Here is an 18,893-nt window from a genome sequence, read left to right as displayed (position 1 = left end):
AGAGAAGAAATTCCACAGGGCACCATCATCCGTTTATTCACCTACTGTCATCTACCTGCCTATTTGCTCTGCTTTCTCCTCATTAACAGGGGTGACATCAGTGCTTCTATCTTTATTTGTGAACTAGATCCTATCCCTTTATCTCTATTCAAGACCATTGATCCACAAATTCCTCTGTATCATCAGTTTCTCCTCTCTACTGAATCATTCCCACAGAGATACAAACATGTTGTAATATTCCTCATTTAAAGCAGAAAGAAAACCAAAAACACCCTTTGGTCCACTTCTCCATCCAGCTTCATGACATTGCTTTATACCCATTACAACATGTGGGAAAAGCTTTGCAAGTGTTGTGTATGCTTGCTGCAGCCAGTTCTCTTCCCAGTCTCTCTTGAACTCAAGTAATGTTTTCACTCCACTGCTTTACTGAAACTACATTTGACAGGCCACTAATGACTTTCAGGTCACTAAATTCAATGGTCATTTCCTTGATCTATCCACCGCATTAGAAACATCGAGTTACTCTCTCCTCCCTGAAGCACCCTCTTCATTTGGCTTCTAGGATCTCACACTCCACTAGTTTTCTTTCTACTTTATGATCTCCTTTGCTATTCTCTACTCATCTCCCCAATCTCTTAATACCACAGCTCAGTCTTCAGACTTCCTTCTCTCTCAACTCACTACATTAATGATCTTACCCAGTCTCATGGCTTTAAAAACAATTTATATGCTAATGATTCCAGTATTTATAACTCCATCCTAGACCCCTCTCTCTCAGATCCCAGATCTATATATTTACCTGCCTACTTGAAATTCCTCTGGATGTTTTATAGTCACCTCAGTCTTAATATTCCAAAAATAAATTCCTATCCAGATTACCCTTTCATACTCTCCATCTATTCAAACCAAAAATCATGGAATCATTCTTAACATCTTTCAAACATCACATCCAATCTCAGGTGAAATCCTGTAAGCTCTGTCTTCAAAATATATTTAGAATCTGACCATCCACCCACTCCATAGCTACTATGAGACCCCATATTTTCTTTTAATGGTATCATTACAACAGATACTTCAGTGGTCTTCTGTTTCAGGCCATACCTCCCACATTTTATCCCCAAACACAGCACCCAGAGTGATTCTGTTCATATAAAAAATCATTCTTCTGATCAAACATTTCAGTGGTTACCTGTCTCACAAACAAAGGATCAGCACCTTTATAAGGAACTACAAGGCACTGATGTATCTAATGTTAGAAAAAAAGAAGTAATATCTCAAAATTAAAAGTACTTTTGAAATGTCCCCAAAACAGTCAAGATTCAAACTGGCTAAGGTTTTTTGACAACTTCCAAGTTGGCTAATATCAGCTAAGAACAACTAAACAGTTGGTACATGCTGTCAAAGAATTCACTTTAAAAAAAAAAATCCTTCTATTTTTTCTTAAGCTTCAGGACCAGTTAAAAGAAAAGGTATCCCAAATTTGGAACATGAGCTAGTAAAAAAAGACTACCATTTACAAGTACTTCTCTGTCTGATGAAGTATTTTCTCAATATTGTGAAATCAAAACAAAAGGTAGAATTTGTGGGTAACTTAATATGATGGCAACAGAGTAGTTACCAGATCCCTAATACTTCCTCCAAAAATGATACAAAATGGGAAGTATATCTACACAAAAACCATGTATTCAGCAGAACTTGAGAACAGAGAGTATTAAAATTTCAAAATAGCTATGAATAAAAAAAATAGCTGAGTGTGTCTTTCATGTGCCAGCCCCAGCCTAATTATACAGAGACATTTTAGGGCAAGCAAAGGCAGACTGAGAAAAATTGTGGAAAGGACAGAAAAGGGACGGAGTCCAAAGTAGATCTAAAATTGTCACCAAAAAGATTAAGTCCAGTCTAAATAGAAAATATTGTAAAAGTATCCAGGTACATCAGAGCAAGGACTACAGGAAAAAGACTTCAAAGATGCAAGATAAAGAGACACAGGCATGTTGTAAAAGGGAATCTTTGAAACACATAACTTCTGGGAGAGAAAAAAGGCAAAATGTAAGTGAGAACTTCCCTTGGGAAATTGGGAGATGGAGAGAAAAAGAAGAGAAAGGGAAATCTTAAGGTCTTATAAAACAAAGCAGAATCATTAAATGGAAGGATTCACAATCCTTCCTGTGTTACATCGAATAATATGTCCCTCAAAGATGTCCACCTCCTAATACCTGGAACATGGGGCTGTGTTACCTCACATGGAAAAAGGGAAGTAGTTAGCAGATGGAACTGAGGATGCGAATCAGCCGACTTCAAGACAACGAGTTTTTTCTGGATTATCCAGGTGGACCCAATGTAATCACAAGTGTCTTTAAATACAAGAGGGAGGAAAGAGAATCAGTATCAGAGAACGACTTAGCCAGCCATTGCTGGCTTTGTAGATGGAAAGAGGCCACACACCAAGGAATGCTAGCAAAAAGTGTTATCCATAAAAGAAAAAAACTGATAAACTAGACGTCATCAAAGTTAAGAACTTATGTTCTTTGAAAGACCCTTGTAAGAGAACGAAAAGACAAAAACTACTTGAAGAAAATACTTGCAGATAACGCATATAATATATCCAGAATTTCTTTTTTAAAACTCTGAGTAGTAATAAAGGATAGAGAGGAACAGAAAAAAAATGGACAAAATATTTGAACAGAAATTCGACCAAAGTACATATGGTGAATAAGCACATGAAAAGGTGCTCAACTTCATCAGTCATTAAGGGAATGCAAACTGAAACCACAACAAGGCACCACTGCACACCCATTGGAATGGTTAAAATTAAAATACCAATTGTAGAGAAATTGGAACTCTCTTATACTTCAGGTGGGAATGTAAAATGATACAACTTGGAAAGCAGGTTGACAGTTTCTTTAAAAGTTAAACATATGTCTAACCTTAGACTCATTCATTCCACTCCTAACTATTTACCCAGGAGAAATAAAAGCATATGCCATACAAATATCTATACGTTGATGTCCAATTAGCTTTGCTTACAATAGTCAATAACTGGAAACAAACCAAATGTCTAAACAGAAGAAGTGAATGGATTAAAAGTTATGGAATATTACCCAGCATAAAAAGGAATTAACTAATGATGAAAATGTAATCTATAGTGACAGAAAGCAGATTGGTGTTTCTTTGGGAATAAGGCAGGGAATAGGGGAAGGGCAAGAATGGGATTATGAAGGTGTACAAGAGAACATTTCTGGATGATGGACATGTATATTATTTTGATTGTGATGATGGTTTCACAGGTGTATACCTATGTCACAACTTGCCAAATTATATACCTCAAATGTGTGCAATTTATTATATGTCAATCATACACAGACACAGAGAAAAAGAGTGTGTGAGAGAAAGAGAGTCACAGAGAAAAAGAAAGAAAAAAAGGAGGAAGAGCAGGAGGATAAGGAGAAAGGAAGCAGAAAGAGAAGAGAAATAAAATGATGCAGAAGTAGAATAAAACTACAGCAGCCATTTATAAGTCTCAGTCTCAAATTCCTGTGCTCATGGAGATGGCCCTGCTTTTCTCACTGATTGTCTTTAAAAGTAATGTGTATTTGAGCTTTAAAATGAACTTAAATGAATGGGCTACTGCTTTAATCTGTTTTATACATGGGAGTTCCATATATGTTATTTCTTTACAGGGATGCATTATTTAGAATTATTGAAAAACCACTGGGTATTTGATACTCAGCAAACCCTTCTAAAAGGAACCTGTGTATTTGTTAGAGGTCCTCCTAATGCATTTTGACTTATCAGACTTTATCATGAAATTCATGGTGATTTGCAGCCCTTGATAGGCAAAGTGATCCCCCCGAGCTCCCTCACCCTTCAACATTTCAGGCAGAGTTGTGCTTTTATCTATTTTATAAATAGATTTCTGCATAAGACTTGGATTGATAGAAGCTTCTTAGGTATTGGCAGTTTCCATGGAAATGGGAACCAGGGCCTGGTGGGGAAAATGAACTCGGGATATGGTACCAGGAAAGGGCAGACCGATTTCCAAAACCAGAGCGGGAGGAGCAGAAGCACCGGGGAAGTGAAGCATGAGATGAAGAGGGTAGATTTGAAGACGAAGCCTAATAAGGAGTACCCACCAAACAAGATTACTTGGGGACAACCTTAAATACCTCTACCAAAATTTTAAAAACATGTACAAACGACCAGCTAACTAGCCTTCCTCTATTTTTTCCTGCATGTTGATCTTTGCAGTAAGTTCCCTGTCTATATCATTCACTCCTTGTTATCTCTTGTGCCAAACACAGTGACTAGAATATCATGGGCATGAAGTAAGTATTGGTTAAATGAATGAGCAACAGTACAAGGGTGTAAAGTCATCCTACTGATACGGAAGATGGAGACAGTCCACGGCTGGGAGGCGGTCATTAAGCTGGAGAATACTTCATAGTGTCACCATTGGGAAATGCCTATGTATTTCCACAGGCATCTTACGGAAAACATTTCAAGAGCCTTCTTTGAGTAAGAATTCGCTTTCGTTCCCCGCTGATTGACCTGTAATCTTCAGAAAAAGAAATGTATATTTTCCTATAATTGTGTAATGAATAACTGATCGGGAATCAAGGAAAAAGCTGAGAAAAATTCCATGGTGTGTTTCTAAGACAGACGTATGAATCCTGCCTCACATTCTTTTCTCCTGGGGAGAAAATAATCATGGAAAAAGCATCCATTTCCTTGTAAGATCAAACTGGAGACAAATTAAAGTTTTGCCCTTTCTTTTTCCTGTGGTGTGAAGCTTAGTGTAACAGAATTTTGAGGACCTGGCCAGGGTCTGGCACACAATAGGTACTCAGTGGTGCTAGGAAAACAGTGAATTGGAAGTTCTTTGAGAGATGACTTTTCTAGTTAGGAGAGAATAAGATCTTACCTCCAAAGAGAAATAGGCAGACGGAGGACTTGAGCAGCACCCATTGTAAAACAGACTAGGAGAGTTCCAAACTCAAACTGGAAGAAATTGTTATTAGACAATAATGAGTAATAGAAAGTACGAGATGAGTTAGGTTTCTGTCATCTTAGATCTTTTTAAGTGATCTTTGCTTGATGAAGAATCTTCTGCCGTAATTATATAAATATGTATGTATATTTGCATGTGCATGTTTATATATATAAAATACAAATTTTTGATCTAAAAATTAACTTACTTTAAAGTAGTTCATGTTGCCAAGTCATATTGTAAAACAGCAGTTTCCAAATTGAGTATTTTATAATGTGAAAAAAAATTTTAATTAATGAATTGGCATTGAATTGATCATTTTTCCCCAAATACGGTAACTGAAAACAACAAAAATACTATATACTTTCATCATCATTTCTAAAATTAAGAGATCTATTAAGTAACCCAAAGAGGAAAAACACTATCTTAAAGAATATTCCTTTAAATTAACAAAATGTCTCAAAAAAAATTCTCTCCATGAAACTCTACTATATTTTCCCAGTTTACCCTTGGCTTTGCTGACACTAACTTTAACCCATGTTTGGGTCTTTGGGAGTCACTGTTCTGGAGTCCATTCTAAGAAGGAAACAGTCTGCTGCAGTGTGTGTAATGGAGTAGGAACATTCTATTTATTTAGCAGATTTATCATCCTGAAACTCACAGAAGGCCATAGGGCATGTCATACCAATATAACTCATGTGTTACGGTGTGATAACATCACGTGTAAACGAGGGATTTATGTGAAATATGAAGAAAGGCTTTCTTGCTTTCAGATAAATAATGGGGTATGTTAGCAGCTCAGTTCTGGAGACCTAAAATATGAGTACAGGATGGTTCTGAGAAAAGGTGTGAGAGAATGAACTAAATAATACTTGGGGTTGCCCCAAATCTGATGTTATGGCACTGCTGATTCTTGGAATATTAGAATCTTTCTCATACATACATCATCTTTTTCAGCCTAACACATGCTAATTGATAAGTTCTAAAGATTATACTCTCTACAGCAGAAATGGTGGCCAGCCAAATGTCAATGAAACCCACTTTTAAAATTTTTCATTTGCAAAAAATATGATACGATGTGTGCTAAGGATTCTTCTTTGTTTTACTGATGTCTGTTAAAATTACTGATGTTTCCCAGTCATAATGAGTTGCTTCTTCAGGGGAAAGGATATTAACAAATGTTCAACATTTAATGAAGCCACTGTATATACTCTATACTGTTATGGCACTCTGGTTTTTAATTTCCAAATTTTGGTTAATATACTGATGTTGGCATATGTCACATATACTTGTAAAAAACAGCTTATTCCTGAAAACTCATCATGTTTTTGTTACTTCCCTTTTGAATTCAATTCACCTCTCTTTATAAGTAAAATCACTATTAAGTGCTTATTGACAATCCCTTACAATAAGACTCCATTTCTGGTTTTATTGTGTTGAATGCCTTGCTTTCAAGTTTCATTTTTCTTGTTTTAATGTGAGATATCTGGTAGAAATGTCTAAAGGCATCAAGTAATTTCACTGAATTTGAAATCATTTTAATTAACTGAAATCACTATGTAGCCTGACAGCTCTGAGAGAAGTAATTAAAAAGAATTACAGTACATACCAAACAAAAATCAAATTATATTTATTCTCATTTTCTTCAATAAATAGGATTCATTGTTCATTCCATATTCCAATGGCAAAATTTGACAGCAATAAATACGGTGACTAAGGCCACAATGCTGAATGGTCATCGATTATTAAATCGTAGATAAATCAATTGTTATAAACAGCTTTCATCTAAACTTAAACTATTTTTCAGATGATCAAAAATTCTATCATGTTCATTAATAAAATGCATTTAGCTTCTACTGTGTATACTGGGCACTGTGCTAAGTGACAGAAATACAATAGTAAACAAGTTAGATTTTTTTAAAGAAGAAACTTACATTGCAAAGGTGAAAAAGGTAACAGGAGATTATTAATTAGCATGGAAAGTGCTATAACAAAAGTAACCATAGAACAGTATGGAATCACTTAGAAGGGACACAATGCATTGGGATGGTGGAGAGTTAGAGACGACTTTCTGAAAGACCTGGCCTGTAGGCCAACACTGGGAGTTAAGCAGGGGTCAGGTAGACAAAGAAAAGGACAGGAGTGTTTCCAGAGAAGAGACAGCAAAGGCAAAAGACTGGAGGCGAGAAAACATTGTTATTTGGGCATCTTTGGTAATTTAGTGTGGTTAAAAAATAAAACCAAAAGCTGTTTCTTTGAAAAGATTATTAAAATTAATAAACCTTTATCCAGACTAACTAAGAAAAAAAGAGAGGACACAAATTACTGATGTCTGAAGTTAAAGAAGGGACATCACCATAGATCTCATGGACGTTAAAAGGATAATAAAAGGATATGAACAATTATATGCTCACAGACTTGATAACCTATATAAAATGGATCAATTCCTTGAAAGACATAATCTGCCAAAAGTCACACAAAGAAGAAAATAAACCATCTGAATAGGCCTAAATCTATTAAAGGTATTTAATCAATAATTAATAACCTTCTGAAACAGAAAGTACCAGGGGCCAGATAGTTCACTGGTGAATTCTACCAAACATTTAAGGAAAAAATGATACTAAATCTGGACAATCTCTTTCAGAAGACAGAAGCAGAGAGAGTACTTCCTAACTCATTCTATGAAGCCAGCATGAACCTTAATGCCAAAACCAGACAAAGACACTACAAGGAGAAAAACCACACACCAGTATCTGTCATAAACATAGATGCAACATAGATGCAAAATTTCACAAAATATTAGCAAATTGAATCCAACAATAAAGAAGAAAAATCACATGGTCAAATCAATAGATGCAGAAGAAACATTTGACAAAATCCAACACCATTTATGATTAAGAAAAATAACTCTCAGTAAACTAGGGAAAAGACAGTGGAGTATTTCTTTTGGCTATAACTTAAATCTTTACATCAGTTTAAATTGTATTATATTTTTGTGGTAAATTGTATATTTAGATACCACTTTCCAACTTAAAAAGTTAAATTTTCATATTTTTCAGGAAAGTAAATATATAGACAGTGATTGATTTTTAGTCAGGTTATTGAGGTATAGTTTCTGTATAATAACTTCACATATTTTGACTATTATATGAATTTTGAAAACACATACAATCATGTAACCACTAGCACAGTCAAGAGGAAAGCAGTTCTATTATTCCCAAAATTTCCTTTGTGTACCATTCTAGACAATCTCTTCCCCCCACCTCCATTTGCTAGTGAATATTGATCTGTTTTCCGTACCTACAGTTTTCCATGTTCCAGAATGTCACTAAAATATAACCATACCATATGTAACTTTTGAACCTGGATTCTTTCCCTTATTACAATGCATTTGAGGTTGACTGATATTGTTGTCTGTACTGGCCATTGTTCCCTTTTATTTCTGAATAATAGTCCATAAGTATATGGGCATTTAAGTCATTACATAGACCCAGGGGTGGGATTACTCACTTCCCAAGTCAAAGTGGGTCTTAAGTTCCATTTTACTTCATTGTCAAGATTTTTGAAAATTGTCTCAATAATCTTTGCTCTCCCAAAGTTGAAATTTGTAAGTTTGTGCATATATACAAAAGAAAAGACCATCTTAAATCAAAGGTTAGAAGGAGATGGTTTTTCAAACAAGTAATTTGGATTGAGGAGGGGCATGTGGAGGAGTGACCAGGTATTAGTCAGGGAGGAAGGTGTCAGGGAATGGATAGAGCTGTAAAAGGTCAGATTCAAGGTAGCTGGTGAAATCCACTCCCACTACTGAGGCCTCTAGTGGAAGCCTGGGAGGTGTTGTGGGAAATAAGGGTTATGCCGGTGTTCAAAGGGTAACTAAAAAAAAATTAAAATCATGTTTCTCATTCAGATTTTAAAATGAACATGTGTTTAAATTTTTTTAACACATTAATGATGAAACTGGTAAGATGTTATAGTCAATTCAAAGGGAAATCTAAAGAACAGATATATTTCTAAATCAGGATTATTAAAATGAACATGCAAATAGAAGCAAAACTAGCTTCTTCTACAGTGAGTGAGGGAAGTCAGTTGGACCTCTATGGAACAAAACTTTTGTGTCATGTCTACAGACAAAAGTTATCCTACACTGTATCAGTTATTTACAATGCATGGATTTGCAAAATACCTCCCATCAAATTAGAATCAAATAACACAGAAAGGTGTGTGCACTAGACAGCAGCCAGGCAAACCCCTGACCACTGGCTAAATTTGGCCCACAGTTACTTTTTGTAGGGCCTGTAGCTAATAATGTTTTTTTATGTTCAAAGGGTTGTAAAGTCAAAACAAAAAACCAAACAGCAACGAAGAATAAGCTACAGAGTCAACTGTGGCCCTTATAGAAGTTTAGGGAACCCCCCCTTGTTGACCTTTGCTCTAATGCAGAAGTCAGCAAAATATGCCAGTGGGCCAATCCAGATGGCTGCCTGAGATTTATAAGTAAGGTTTTATTGAAATATAGCCACGTGCATTTTTTTTTTTAATTTACTGCCTTTGGCTGCTTTTGTGCTACAATGATAGAATTTAGTAGTTTCGGCAGAGCAGAGGTATATCAGGGCCTCCCAGGTCCTTGATAAGAAAAGTTTGATAGGGCTTCTTAGACAATACATAGTTCTCCCATGAAACACAAATTTATTTCTCCTGGGAAGACTTTTTATTTTTCTTGTCTCCATTTTTTTCCTTCTGTTTCTTTTGCTTGATTTAGCCCATTTTTTTCCTTCCTGCCATACATAATTCTTTCTCATATTTTCCCCACTTTAACTCTTTCTTTCTCCATTAAATAGCCATAATGTGGAACCAAAATGTAATATTTTAAAAATAATTTATTGAATGAATTTTTAGAGTCCTTCTTAAATCTAAAGTAAAAATAGATTTTCTTTATACTCACCACCTCCAATATCCTAAGGGTCTAAATTTGGAAGTTACTTTTCACTATGCTGTAAACATATGTCTGTGGGTCAATGACCCTTAGAGAAAAGGGCCTCTTACCTGAGAAATGAGAGCCAGGGGACCAGTTAGTTGCCTTCCCTACTCCAGGCAAAACAAGGAACATTTGTTCACATTTCAGTAAGTGAGAATAGAGAAAGTGACTTAGTGTGATCTTCTTTGAACAGCTCTTTACTCCTGCTAGTATGTACATAAAGCAGTGTGAAGTTGAGATTAACTAAAAGCATAATGTCAGCATTTTGAACTATAAATGTATAAATATAATATGGTATAGATTATATCATATCATAAATATAAAGAGTAATATCAGCATTTTTAAAGCCACAATATTCCCAAGCAGTGAGGAGATTTACAGGGAAACATTTCCTGTCCCTCTCTCTGCTGATTTTCTTGTCTCCCTAATCCTTTTTTTTTTAATTGAAGTACAGTCAGTTACAATGTGTCAACTTCTGATGTACTGCATAATGTCCCAGTCATGCATATACACACATATATTCATTTTCATGTTCTTTTTCATTAGTTATTACAAGATACTGAATATAGTTCCCTGTGCTATACAGAAGAAATTTGCCTTTAATCTATTTTTATATATAGTGGTTAACATTTGCAAATCTCAAACCCCCAAATTTATCCCTTCCCACCCTCTTTCCTCTGGTAACCATAAGATTGTTCACTATGTCTGCGAGTCTGTTTCTGTTTTGTAGATGAGTTCATTAATTAGTGTCCTCTTTTTTCTTTTTCTTTTTTAGATACCACATATGAGTGATATCCCTAATCCCCTTCTAGCCTTTATTTTATCTTTTTACCCCTATGCATGTCTTAAATGTCATTTTCCCCAAAATACCATCCTTGATCCTCTTCTCTTCTGTTTCTGCATTCTACATCCGGGCACTCTCTACTCCTCTCATTTTAACTACCAGCTAATGATTCCCAGTCCGTATCTTTAACTGACAAATATAGCTAGAGTTATAGATGTTACATGTATATATGCATAACGCATATATTAAATTGCCATCGCTAGTTCAGTGTTACTGAGTTGAACTCAACACAGCATCTCCCAGTTCTCCCCATAACCTTTTATTTCTACGTTCTTCCTCATCAAGCATAAACTTAAGAAAACAACCCACACTCCTTTACCTCTATTTTAAATCAACGTTAAATTGTTTCTATTGCAGGCGAGTATACTGATACCTGCAATTTACCTTGAAATACATAAAAAGATGGATAGATGAGTGGATTGAGAAATGAGTAAATCAAATATAATAGAATGTCGATTGTAGAATTAGGTGGTGGGTATATGGGTTCTCACTGTAAAAGACTTTAAACATTTTTGTGTGTTTCAAAATGTTTTCATTAAATATGTTAGGAAAAAAATTCTTCCAGTTTGCCCTCAAAATATCTTTAGTGACTACCACTGGTTTAGCCTAGACACTCATTATCTCTCACCTATACTATCATCTTTGCCCCTGTGGGGTACTCTTAAAGGACAGTTGCCTAAAATGCTCACACTCGCCGTGTAGTCTGCAGACCAATAAGCAGCCCGCACACCACTTGGAAGCTTGTTGGAAATGCAGGTCCCACCAGATGTATTGAATAAGAATTCACAGTTAGGAAGATCCCTAAGTAATTTTTATAAACTTCTAAGTTTATGTGCTATGATAACCTTATCCTATGTCATCCCCTTGTCTCAAACCCTTCAGTGGCTCCATGTTGCTTATGGGGTGATGTCTAAGACCTTTAGCGTGGTGACCGATTACGAACATTTTGAAAATTTCCAGGCCACATGTGTCTTGTCTCATCCTGTTACCCCTTTCTGTAACATTCTCCCATACCTTAACTCTTAGCCTAACTCTGTCCGATCTGTCCTTCAAGATAATTTAGTCCAAGTTACTTTCTTGTTATTTTGGCAATATCTCCATTGTATCCCTATATTCTAATTTTTTGAAATAAGAAGGTGTCTGTTAGTTTTCCCACTAGGCTGTGAATCTCAGAAATGAGAAAATGTATCTTATTCATGATTATATTCCCAAGTAATAGCACAGTTCTTATTGCAGATACGAGCTATTTAATAAACGCCTATTGAACTTTAACCCCAAAGGAGGTGACTATTTCTGAAGATGTGTAATTCAGTGTGGAGTAGTGGTTCAGTAAGAGATTGCTGTTAGATAAGCAAACAAGTAAATACAAATTTTATTTTAGCTGTGCTCATTTAGCTGTACCTACCTACTTTAAGTTCTTATGTTTACTTTCCAGATCTCTGAATTTATTCACAATAAGATAGCTATTTCATTAAATGTGTATTCTGAATTACAAATGAAAAAGCCACGGAAATTCACTCACTTTATATTTACTGAGTGTCTGTTAGAACAGGGCTAGTCTTATTGAGATGTAATATTGCCTTTGTTGCACTTAAAGAGATCTTATAAGTGCTTGTTTTCCAAAAGTTATAGCAATTATATTTTACCAGTTTTCGTGCATGATAGATGAAAGCACCATGTCGTATTTATCAACAAAAGCAATGAAATGTCATTTAGCTATTCATTGGGCAATCAGTCATCTGTCAACAAAGCATAATTCAAATCTCATTTTGACTTTTGCCTGTGAGATTATTACAACTAAATAGAAAATTAAATACTTTTTCTGTGTACCTTTTTAGTAAAGTAGATCAGAGCTGAAAATAAAAGAACAAAAAGACTAACAATTCTTATCATGGACCATGAAAAAAAATTCTTCCAGTTTAAGCCCTAATCCCATTAATCCTCCAATAAAAAGCAGTTTTTAGCCATAGTAGTAAAATAATAAGATATGTATTTTTAATTTAAATATAAGTATGTTGGCAGGATTCATCTAACATTGAAATAATATTTTAGATGCCAATTACACAGTGCTAAGTGCTAAGTAAGCTAATTATGATTTTATATAGAACTAACAAACTAATAAAGTGAGAAATGGAGAGTCTTCCTTCCAAACACTTCCTTCCACAGTATTTATTATATTATTGTATGTAATATTTATTGAGCTGTTATATTGAGTGAAACATTGTGCTATGCTACGTTCCAGGAATACAAAGATTAAAACATCCCTTCCTTTATTCACTTTGCAAATATTCAGCACTTTCTACGTGTTTTAAGCCTTGGAGATACAGCAGTTAATGGCAAAGTGCCTGTGCTCTTGGAGTTTATATCTTCGTGAGTGAGACAGAGAAGCAGACAAATGAGTAAGGAGTACAGTTACAGTTAGATGCTCTGCAAAGGATAAGACAGGGAAATGGCAGAGTATATAAAATTAGGGAGCAGGGCAAGGATGCTATTTTAGGTAGAATAGCCAGGAAAATCCCTAGAAGGCAACATTTGAACAGAGAGCTGAAGTGGCTGGAAAAGTGAGCAATGTGAAGGTTAGGAGTGGAGAGAGGTATTCCAGGCAGAGAGCACAGCAGATGGAAAAGCTCTAAGATGAGACAGAGCTTGGAGTGCTTACAGCAAAGAAAAAGGCAAAGTGAACTGGAACACAAGGGACCAGGTACAGTGCAGGAGGACATAAGGTCAGCAAGGGACAGGATCTGAGTGTCGTATGATGAGTTTGGATTTTATTTAAAATATCCTGGGAAACCATTCAAGAAATTTAAGCATGAAAAGTTTGTGAAATGATTCCCTTCTTAGAAGATCACTCCTTCTATTGTGTGGAGAAGGATCTGCAGAGAAACAAATGGAAGCAAGGAGTTTGATTAAAAGGCCATGATGGCAGTTCTGGAAATAAATGGCGATGTCTCAGATTTCTCTCCATGTAGGCAGAGACAGGTGGGTAGATTGGAGAGAGATTGTAAAGGTAAAGCTGATAGGATTTGTGTTTGATTTAGATGTAAGGAAATTAGAATAATTAAAGAAGAGTCCTGTGTTTAGATGATGAAGTGAGTAGTGAATAGTGAGCTAAGATGACAGAGGAGGCAGAAGTTTGTGGGGAAATTGAGATGATATGTCATGCCCCTTACACATCAAAGTGGAAAGGCCGGGGACACTGTGATATGTACAAGTGGAGCTCAGAGGGCTATAAGAACAAATTCGAGAGTAATTTGCATATAGATAACGTTTGAAGCCTAGGGGCTAGATGGCATCGCCTGAGGAATAAATAAATAAAAGAAGAAGGCTGAGCGCTGACCCAAGTCACCATTCTAGAGCCAGTGAGGAAGATTGAGAAGGTGCAGCCAGTGATCTAGGGGAAAACCCAGGAAGCGGATCAGGTTCAGGGACATGTGACCTGTGCCTCCCACTCAGAAGGGCCCCATACTTGGTTGCTCAGCTGCCACCAATTCTTAATAATTTTATCTTTGAACCTGTGTTTTGTAGATGAAACTTGTTGGGACAATGGAGTGTGCAAGTGAGGGGAGAAGATACACACAGTATGTGTATCCACCAATCCTTGATACCCCATTCATATTCCTGATACTCAGTGAGCACAGAGTTCCAGGGGACCGGTGATGGTTGGGTGTGCAGTGAAACTCAAAGCAAGTACAGGTAAGCGTATTCCACCCACAACAGAACGAGGGGTGGTTTTGGTGCTGACAGCCTCAAGAGGCTGTGCTTTCTGTTCAAACCAGAATTTGCTTTCAGAGCAGACAGAAGGCAATGATAATCTAAAATATGAGCAACCAAAGAACCCTATCCTATCCTTTCTTACTTATTACTTCCCTGTATTAGCCACCCACTTACACTGAAAATGGTAACACAGAGGGAAAGGGAAAGACAGAGAATCCCATAAAGCCTTTTCCTTTCTCAGTCCTTTCTCATTCATTAGCCAAAGATAGAGAGTATTGATAGAATGCATGCATTTCAAGAAGGGAAATAAAAATAATTGAATTAGTCTTGTGCAGCATTTTCACTGTTCTGAGAAGAATCAAATATATATGCATGCATGGGCTATAAAATATGAATTGTGTAATTCATATGACTAAAATGCTCACATTTTCATTAAATCTGGCATTGCATAATATAAAGTTGAACGGTAAAATTCACGTTGATGATTTAAATTCTAAATTTTTCTTTATTTATGAACAACATTGAAAGCAAATAAAAAAAACAGTATGACAAGCTGAGGAAGAGACAGTGGAAGAAAGAAAAAAGCTTTGTGATTTACTACCTTAGGGCATTGTTTTCCTTGCATTTTGAACCAGGGAGCCCACATTTTCATCTTGCTCTGGGCCCACAAACTATGTAGCTGGCCCTGCTGGGGGAATATGGCATCCTGGAAGCCAAGTGAAGAAAGCGCTTCCAGGAGGAGGGAAGGGTCTGTCAACCATGTCAAATGTTGCTGAGAACTGAGAGAGATAGGGACAGAAAATCAATCACTACCTTTGGCATGGAGACTATCCAGTTAAAGTCAACTCTGTCAGTTTAGATGCTCAGGTATATTTATGTAATAGTTTAACAATAGTAAAAAATAAAGGCGGAGATTTATACACTCTTTTTTATGTGATGTTTTTATTTAAATATATTAGCTTTATTTATTCTAATTAGGTTTCAAGAGTAAATTAGCATCTGTTCAATGATAAAATGGAATTGCCCTAAAACTGAAACAATTTCAGACATGTAATTAAATTATATACTGTTTATAACTTCTGTTGGGGCAAGTTAAAAAAGACTATTTTATTTTTCTTTCTTCTTTTTCTTTTCATTCTGTTTTTATTTTTCTCCTTTACTTTGAAGATAGCTACACTAAAGGGAGTGTATTATTATTAGATCAAATTTGACCCTAAAAAATAGTTTGTTAAATAAAAATCTGTATGTTTCCTACTTTGCTAGCAACATAAAAAATGTAGATGAACTACAATGACCAAAATTTTGCCCTCCTCTGTATTATTATTTACATAAAAATAAAATTTTCTAGTTCATTATATAATAGCTTAAGTCAGCCACTAGATGGCAGATGTTACCGTAGTCAACAAAGCCTTTCATTAAAGGAAACTGGTTATAAAGTCATTTAAAATTTTGAGTTGTGGAAACATAAAATCCTATTGATTCATCTTCTTCGTCCTTCCTGCTCTTGAAGAACTCATTCTGAGGTCTTGATTTCTATGACTATTTTCCTTGCCTGGAGATGGAAGGATTAAAGCTTTCCCCGATATGTATACAAGACGGATGATTCAGAAGGCAATTCTGGAATCTTATCAACTCCATATAATATCAAATTAAATCACAAAACTGAGTAACAAAGTGCACTTAAATGGCTATGAAGATGAATGGCAATGTTGTACTGGAATGTTTTCAACCAAGGCCAAACGGATAACCACAGTGATCTTACATCTTATATCTTGCAAAGAAGGATGTGACTTAAAGATCACAAAGCAAAGCTAATAAATTTACTGCTATTTTAAATTTGTTATATCGAGTTAAAAAAACTTTGGTAAATTATTTGTTCATTTGATCACTATATTGGTTATTTATTCCTTATATGGCAGTTCCAATTGAAGAGTACAGTGAGGAGGAAGAAACCTGAGCTGTTAGAATAATGTAATACGGCAGTGTTTAATTTTGTCTCCCAAGTATAAAAATTGAATTTCAGAATCCTGAGATTATAATTCTAATTAACCAAATTCCTTTTGTGGAATTGCATATTGCTTATATTTTGAATGATAACTTGAAATACATTTAAGCAAATATGAACCTTTGTAAATTTATAATTTTCCTAAGATAATATACTAATCTTCAGTTACGATAAAGGGAATTTTTCTGTTTGCTAATTTTGTGAACATTTTTGAGCGTTAAGATAGCTGTAGATATTCTGCAATATTTCACACGAAGCATCTTTTTTGGGGGGAGGGTAAATACTGAAAAAATAGGAATTAATATATTGGGAAATTTCGGAATTTAAAAATAAAGAGTCAGAGTCAGAAAATAAACCATATTCCCTACTGGAACCCTCCATCACTCCTGACGCTCTTTCCTTTGTCATTCCATGATATGCACTCTTTCCTAGGTTTTCCTCCTGCCTCTCTGCCTGCCCCTTCTCAGTCTCTCCCCTGGGTTCCTCTTCTGCCTTCTTCTTTAATTCTTCTGCTCTCAGCATTTTTCTTATCTCTCTTCACTGTTGCGCTACCCACTCTTTAGCATTTAATTTATTCCCAGTGTTCCAACTACATTGAATAATTGGTTTTCTCCCAATCCCAGGAGTAACATTACACAGGGATTATATTTAAGTTCTGGCATTAGGCTGCCTGGACTCAAACACTAGTTTGACCACTTAATGGTTTGGTGATATTAATCAATTACTTAACCTCATTCTCTTAATTTTCTGTCCTGGAATTTGAGAATGATAATAATCCTTATATATAGTTAAGTTAGATTCATGTAATGTACTTAGCACAATGTCTAGCAAAAAGTAAGGACCTAATAAGGATTCCATCTAGGACTTTTTCTCAGAAAATAGAGCGATATCCACTGGAGGTCCTCACTCAGATGTCTTTAAAGAAACTTTAAAGTGATAGATCTAAATCTTACAAATCAATATATTACCACCCCTAAATCAGTTCTCTTTCTTAAATTCCCTGCTTAAGTTGTTAATAGCAATAATGTTATCTAACTTTATCTCTCTAATCTATTCTTTCACCTTTATTCAGTCTCTATATCCTGTTGCCTCTACCTGGTAAATATCACCTGGGGTGATTAATTCCCTCTGGTTAATGCATCCTCTTTAATTCACTGAGGAAATATATTGTCAGCTGTAATGGGATCTGCAGACACAGCAATGAAGAAGATGGATAGTATACAGTACTGGGGAAGGCTGACATGAAACAGAGAATTTACAGGTAACTCCTATCTTAGTTAACTCCTATCGCATCAGTGATTTCTTGCCTAGATTTCTCTCCACAATTTCTATCAAAATTTGCCAGAAGTTATCTTTAAAACACAAATCTGAGTCTTAAAATATTAACCAAAATAATCCAACAGCAGTTTTTAAAAAATGGGTATGACTAAATTGGTTTTATTTGAAGACTGTAAGAGTGATCCAATATTAGGAAATCCACTGTTATAACTCATTACACTAATGAACTAAGAAGAAAAATCATGTGATTATCTCCATAGATGCAGTAGATACACTAGACAAAAATGTAACACCCATTCAGATTAAAAATACTCAGTAAACTTCCTTAGTGTGTTACAATATACTTGCCTCATCCCAAAAGCTGGGAAAACTTTAATGTTTAATATTTAATGTTGTAGTATTTTTTCTCTAAAGTCAAGAACAAGGGTACCTACCATATTTATAATATTTAGCGTTATGTTGCAGATACTAACCAATGCAATTAGACATGAGGAAGCAATTACTGGAATATTAATAGGAAACAGAGATAAAACTATATTTATTAAGAGAAGATATGATTATATACCTGGAAAATTCAAAGAATCCATGTAAAAATACAGTAATCAATAAAGGAATTTGAATAATGTAAAAGGTTATAAAATAAGGATATAAAAATTAATAGCATATATGTATATATGTTTATAAACCCATACATAAACATATGTGTATAAACAAAACAATATATATTTAAAGAGAAAACCCCATTTGTGATAGAAAATAAGAAAAGAGAAAAAAGGCTTTAACATAAACTTAACAAGAAATGTCCAAAACTTATATGAGCAAAACTGGAAGTTACTTTTGAAAAAAACTAGACCTTAATGAATGAAAAGCCATATCAATCTGGGAAGGGAAGAGAGAGACCAGTATCATAAAGATGTCAGTTCTTCCTAACTTAAGGAATGGGAGAAATAATCATATCAGATTTGTTTACAGTACTATAAAACCTCTATATTTCAAATAATTTGATATTAGCCCATGAATAGGCAGACAAACCAAACGGAAAAATAGAAAATCCAGAAATAGATCCAATTGCATATGGAAATTCAGT

General features: G+C 35.2%; 1 long non-coding RNA gene across 5 annotated transcripts in view; it reads left to right on the top strand.

Annotated features, from left to right (window-relative positions):
- Positions 1-18,893, top strand: part of LOC140696407 (uncharacterized) — a 131,356-nt gene that overhangs the window by 84,643 nt on the left and 27,820 nt on the right. For 2 of the 5 annotated variants that reach the window (XR_012072756.1, XR_012072704.1), the window contains exons 1-3: positions 4,950-5,127; positions 14,335-14,502; positions 17,601-17,789. The exons of 2 other annotated variants lie outside the window; for them this stretch is intronic. This is a non-coding gene — a long non-coding RNA (uncharacterized lncRNA). Of the gene's footprint in view, positions 1-4,949; positions 5,128-14,334; positions 14,503-17,600; positions 17,790-18,893 lie in introns of those variants that run through there. One more of the 5 variants, XR_012072715.1, reaches the window with a different exon arrangement.

Source organism: Vicugna pacos, chromosome 1 (assembly GCF_048564905.1).
Source record: "Vicugna pacos chromosome 1, VicPac4, whole genome shotgun sequence".
In the NCBI taxonomy this organism is placed as follows: domain Eukaryota; kingdom Metazoa; phylum Chordata; class Mammalia; order Artiodactyla; family Camelidae; genus Vicugna; species Vicugna pacos.
This window is presented reverse-complemented; position numbering and strand designations above follow the sequence as displayed.